The sequence below is a fragment of the Pipistrellus hanaki genome, assembly GCF_964339955.1.
Source record: "Pipistrellus hanaki genome assembly, chromosome: X".
NCBI lineage: Eukaryota > Metazoa > Chordata > Mammalia > Chiroptera > Vespertilionidae > Pipistrellus > Pipistrellus hanaki.
Genome location: NC_140524.1, coordinates 69,470,347 through 69,477,160, shown reverse-complemented (window position 1 = coordinate 69,477,160; position 6,814 = coordinate 69,470,347).

The window sequence follows — 6,814 nt, the reverse complement described above, 5'->3', positions numbered from 1 at the left end:
CTCAGTTTCTTTATGTGATGTATCACATTTATTTATTTATTTATTTATTTATTTATTTATTTATTTTAATATATTTTTATTGATTTTTTTTAACAGAGAGAAAGGGAGAGAGATAGAGAGCTAGAAACATTGATGAGAGAGAAACATCGACCAGCTGCCTCCTGCACACCCCCTACTGGGGATGTGCCCGCAACCAAGGTACATGCCCTTGACCGGAATCGAACCTGGGACCTTTCAGTCCACATATCGACGCTCTACCACTGAGCCAAACCAGCCTCGGCAATGTATCACATTTATTGATTTGCAGATATTGTACCATCCTTGCATCCCTGGGATAAATCCCACTTTGTCATGGTGTTTGCCTTTTCTAATATACTCCTGAATCTGACTTACTAGAATTTTCTTGAGGATTTTAGCATCTATGTTCATCAAGGATATTGGCCTGTAGTTCTCTTTGTGTGTGTGTGTGTGTGTGTGTGTGGTGTCTTTATCTGGGTTTGTGACTAGGGTAATGTTGGCTTCATAGAAAAAGCTTGGAAATGTTCCTTCCTCTTGAATTGTTTGGAAAGTCTGAGGAGGATAGGTTTTTGTTCTCCTTTCGATGCTTAGTAGAACTCCCCTGTAAAGTGGTTTGGACCAGGGCTCTAGTTTGCTGGAAGAGTTTTGATTGCTGTTTCAATTTCTTCAGTAGTTATCAGCCTATTCAATTTTTATTTTATTCTTCTTGGTTGAGTTTTGGGAGCTTCTATTTTTCTAAGAATAGGTCCATTTCATCTGGTTGTCCATTTTGTTGACATAGAGTTGTTCTTAGTATTTTTTCATAATCATTTGTGTTAATTTTTTAAAATTATTTTTTCTAAATAGGCAAGCAAAGTGTTTTCTTTTTTTAAAATTTAATAAATCTTTATTGTTCAGATTATTACAATAGTTTCTCCCTTTCCCCTCTATAGCTCCCATCCACCTGGTTCCCATCCCACCCTCTACCCTTACCTCTCTCCCCCCCCACACTGTCCTCATCTGTAGGTATACGATTTTTGTCCAGTCTCTTTCTGCACCCACCATAGCCCTTTCCCCCCCGAGAATTATCAGTCCACTCCCTTTCTATGCTGCTGGTTCTATTATATTCACAAATTTATTCTGTTCCTCAGATTTTTAATTCACTTGGGTTTTAGTTTCACTTGTTCATAGATATGTATTTGTTGTTCATAATTTTTATATTTACTTTTTCTTCTTCTTCTTAATACCTTTCTAATGGGGGAATAGGGACATATATGTAAAAAATAAAAATTAATAAATTAATAAATAAAAATTTTATAAGGGGGAAAAAGGAATACTCTTCAGCATTTCATATAATAATAGTTTGGTGATAATGAACTCCTTTAGCTTTTTCTTATCTGTGAAGCTCTTTGTCTGACCTTGCAATCTGAATGATAACTTTGGTGGGTAGTGTAATCTTGGTTGTAGGTCCTTGCTATTCATCATTTTGAATACTTCTTGCCACTCCCTTCTGGCCTGCATAGTTTCTGTTTTGAAATCAGCTGACAATCGTATGGGTGCACCATTGTAGGTAATTAAGTGTTTTTCTCTTGCTGCTTTTAATATTTTCTCTTTGTCTTTTGCTCTTGGCATTTTAATTATGATGTGTCTTGGTGTGGTTCTCTTTGGATTCCTTTTGTTTGGGGTCTGGGCACTTCCTGGACTTATAAGTCTATTTCTTTCACCAGGTGGGAAAAGTTTTCAGTCATTACTTCTTCAAATAGGTTTTCAATATTTTGCTCTCTCTCTTCTTCTGGCACCCCCATAATCCTGATATTCATACACTTGAAGTTGTCCCAGAGGCTTCTTACACTATCTTCAACTTTTTGGATTCTTCTTTTTTTCTTTTTGTTTTCCAGTTGAGTGTTTATTGGTGTGTCTTTTTTTTTTTTTGGGGGGGGGGGTGTTTGTTTTTTGTATTTCAAATCTTTGACTTGATTCTTGCATTTCTCTGGTTTGCTGTTGGGTCTCTGTATAATGTTTTTTATATGTTTAATTTCTCGTTGGTCCTTTTTCATATCCTCGAGGGTCTGGATAAATTTATTGGCCTTTCCTAGGAAATTCCTGAAAAACCTTACAACTGTGGTTTTGAATTCTGTATCCAGTCATTTCCCCCCCTTCATTTCTCTAGTTTGTGATCTGTTACTTTGTCTCCACATTTTTGCTGCTTCCCAGAGTTGGTAGGGTATCTTGTGTGTCAGATTTTTTTATTTGGCCCAGTGGGTCAGCCTCCCCAGTCACCTGAGGTGGACACTCTTGGTGCACCCCTTTGTGGTCTGTGTGTACAACCCTATTATAGTTAAGTCTTGATTGTTGTTGATATCACTGGGAGGAATTGACCTCCAGGCCAATTGGATATGTCTATCAGCTGTGTCTACACCAGGAGACCTGTGCTGGAGACAGCCTTATAGGACCAGACTTGAAAAATTACTAAAGCCTCTGTGCTCAGCTTGGATGGGGTGGAGTCTCAGGGCTGAGCAGATATTCTTGGCTTCCTGTCAGCCCTGTCCTTGTGCATGCGCATCCAGATCTCTGCCTTCCTTGGCTCCCCTGAGTGTCCGCCTTCCCAGATTCCCACAGGCTTCCATGGAACTGGGGTTCAGTGCAGTCAGGATCTTCTGACTCCCTTCTGCTAGGGAGAGCTAGTGGCAACCTCAGCAATCAGTCTTCTCTTCATGCACTTGTGTGCATGCCTCCAAATTCCTGCCTGCAACGGCTTTCCTGAGTCTCCGAGTCTCTGAGCCTTCTTGTTCCTTTCTACCTGACAGTTCAGACTCCTCCTGTATGAGCCTGCATCCACATGGTTTCACCCGGAACTGGGGTTCAGTGCAATCAGGGGCTTCCTTCCCTCTCCTGCCAGAAAAAGCCAGCCAGGTACTCAGCTGCCCTTCTTCTCTGTACCTCAGTCCTTTGCAGCTCCTCTGAGTCTCAGTGTGCTTTTCTCTTTCCTTCTAGTTGTAGAATTTCCACTCAGCCAGCTTTCCTGTTGTTCTGGATGATGTCCATTCTGTCTTTTAGCTGTAGTTTTGAAATTGTTGTGTGAGGCAGCAGTTTAGGTGTTTGCCTATGCTTCCATCTTGGTTTCTCCCATAATCATTTGTATTTCTGTGGCATCAGTTGTTACTTCACTTCTTTCATTTCTGATTTTGTTTATTTGGATCCCCTCTCTTTGCTTTTTGGTGAGCCTGGCTAGAGTTTTTATATATATATATATATATATATATATATATATATATATATATATATATATATATATATATATATATACTTTCAATGTACCAGCTCTTGATTTTGTTGATCTTTTGTATTGTTTTTGGTCTCTATGTTGTTTATCTCCACTCTAATCTTTAATATTTCCTTCCTTCTGCTTATGCTGGGCTTTTTTTGTTGCACTATTTCTAACACTTTTAGTTGTAGAGTTAGGTAGTTTATTACCATTGTTTCTTGTTTTTTGAGGTAGGCCTGTAGAGATAGGAACTACCTTCTCAAGACTGCTTTTACTGTGTCCCATAGATTTTGAATTGTTGTGTTTTCATTGTCGTTTGTTGTCATGATGCTTTTTATTTTTTCTTTGATCTCTCTCATAGCCCAGTCATTGTTTAATTGCATGCTATTTATTATCCAGGTGTTTGATTTTTTAAATTGTTTTTATTGTAATTGATTTCCAGTTTTATGCCACTGTGATCTGAGAAGATTCTTGATATTATTTCTATCTTCTTGAATTTGAAGCAACTTTATCCGAGTCCCAAGATACGGTCTATCTTTTAAAATGATTTATGGATGATAAAGAACATTGTAAACTGAAGAACCAAAAGATAGATATAGAGACAGTAAAGCAACAAGCAGACTGTCAAATTACAGCGGGGAGGTTGGGGAGATCTGGGGGAGATAATAGATCAACTGAAGTACTTGTATACATGCATATAAGTACAACCAATGGACACAAAACTCTAGGGAGGGAGGGTATGTATGGGAGGGGGGGAATTTGGTATATGTACAAAAATAATAATTTAATTAAAAAATATATTTAAAAAAATAAAAAAAAATAAAATGACCCATGTGCACTTGAGAAGAATATATATTCTGTGGCTTTGGGGTGAAATGTTCTGAAGATGTCAGTTAATTCCATCTGATCTAGTGTACCATTTAGGATTGATGTTTCTTTGCTGATTTTTTATTTAGAGGATTTGTCTAGTAGTTTTAGTGGGGTATTAAAGTCCCCTACTATGACTGTATTGCTGTCAATCTCTCCCTTGATATTCTCCAGGAGTTTTTTTGTTTTGTTTTGTTTTGTTTTGTTTTTGTTTTTTAATGTATTTAGTTGCTCCTGAATTGGGTGTGTATATTTTTACCAGAGTTATTTCTTCTTGTTGGATTGCTCCCTTTAGTATTATAAAGTGGCATTTCTTATCTCTTGCTATGTCCTTCACTTTGAGGTCTAATTTGTCAGATATAATTATTGCTATCTCAGCTTTTTTTTTTTTTTTTTTTTTTTTTTCATTTCCATTCTCCTGAAATGCCCTTTTCCATCATCATTCTGTGTGAGTCCTTTTTTTCTGAGATGGGTTTCTTGTAGAAAACATATACACCGGTCTTTTTTTTCTTATCCATTCAGCTACCCTGTTTTTTCATTGGGGCATTTAATTAATTTAATTTAAAGTTATAAATTGATAGGTACTTGTTTGTCTCTAATTTTATTTTCTATGCCGTGTTCCTTCTTCATTTTCGATTTCTTCTTTTTACAACATACCCTTTAGCACTTCTTGCATTGCTGGTTTGGTGGTGATAAACTTCCTTCTTCCTTTTTCGTTTGTGAAGCTCCTGATTTCACCCTCAATTTTTAGTTATAGCCTTGTTGGGTACAGTATTCTTGGATTCAGACCCTTCCTTTGCATGACTTTTTATATTTCATTCCATTCCCTTCTGTCCTGATGTGTTTCTTTTGAAGAATCAGTCGCTAGTCTGATGGGGGATCCTTTGTAGATAACTTTCTGTCTCTCTCTGGCCGCTTTTAAGATTCTCACTTTGTCCTTGGTGTTTTCCAATTTGATATATTGTGCTTTGGCCTTGGTCTTTTGGGGTTCATTTTTTTTAGGACTCTGTGAGCTTCTTGGATTTATGTGGGTTTTTCCTTCCCTATATCAGGGTCATTATTTCTTCAAATAGGTTTTCTATTCCTTTCTCAGTTTCCTCTCCTTCTGGCACCTCTATTTTGCAGATATTGTTTCATTTCATGGTCTCCCAAAGTTCCTTTTGGCTCTCCTCTTGTTTCTTTTAAGCTTTTTTTCTAGACACTTCTCTACTTGGGAATTTTTTCCTGCCTTGTCTTCTAGATCACTGATGCTGTCCTCTACTTCTTCTAGTCTACTGTTGATGTTTTCTATTGAGTTTTTATACCATTGATGTCGTTTTTCATTTCTTCTTTTTTTCCCTCATTTCTCTTAGTTCTTACTCATATTGTTGAATTTGTGTTCCAACCTTTTTAGCAACCTTATGACCATTTATCTGAATTCTTTCTCTGACATGTTCTTTGCCTCCATTTCATTTATTTCCTTTTCTGGTGATGCTTCCCTTTCTTCCCTTTCTTTGTCTCCCCATGATCTCTACTCTCCAGGTTTCTGTTTATATAGCTCTCTCTCCTGTGTTGACTTAAAGGCATAAAATACAAAACAACAAGGCACAATGCACAAGGAGCTGAACACAAATGTTTTAATGATACTAATAACCCCAAATAAAGGTGACCACCAGAAAAAGAGAATTAGGGGATTAAAAAGAAAGAGTGCAAAAATGATATTTAGAAAAGAAAAAAATGTATGACAAAAGAAAGAGTATGAAAAAGGAAGAAAGAACTATTTATATGAGGAGAAAACTCCAATGTAACAACAACTAATCAAAAAAAAATTGCAAGCAATTAACACTCAGATATGAATGCAACCTACAAACAACAACTGATAACAAGCAAGGAGAGGAAAATCCAAAGCAAAGAGAGAGAGAGAGAGAGAGAGAGAGAGAGAGAGAGAGAGAGAGAGAGAAACAATTACACAAACAAACAAAAACACCAATGTGATCAACAATTAAACTAACAACAATAGGACACAATGAAAAAAGGGCAAAAGAAAATAAAAAAAAATTAAAAACAAAACAAAAAAACAAACATAAAATGGAAGAGAGAAAACATTTGGATAGTGAAGAGAAGAGAGAAGTGTATATGGATTTGGAGGAGGGGTTGGAAATCCTATATAATAAAGAGGTAATATGCAAATTGACTATTACACCCTAGCACAAGATGGCCACCCCATGTGGTTACAAGATGGCCACCCCGATGTGGACACAAGATGGCCACACCCATGTGATCACAAGATGGCCACCACAAGATGGCTGGCAGGGAAGGGCAATTGTGGGCAATCAGGGGAGGGCTCTTAGGGGTGACCAGGCCAGCAGGGGAGGGAAGTTGGGAGGGACCAGGCCTGCAGGGGATGGCAGTTAGGGGTGACCAAGTTGGCAGGGGAGGGCAGTTGGGGGCAACTGGGCTGGCAGCGGAATGGTTAGGGGATGATCAGGCTGGTAGGCAGGTGAGTGGTTGGTCACCAGAAGTCTCTCTTGTGAAAGGGATGTCCAACTGCTGGATTATGCCCTATTAAAGGGTTCCATATTGGAGAGGGTGCAAGCTGGACTGAAAGACACCTCCCCAGTTTATAAATGTTGTGCACCAGATGCCTAGTTAGATATATAAGTAGGATGAATTTTTAGCAGGGGTAAAAAGAAGGAATAGAAAAAA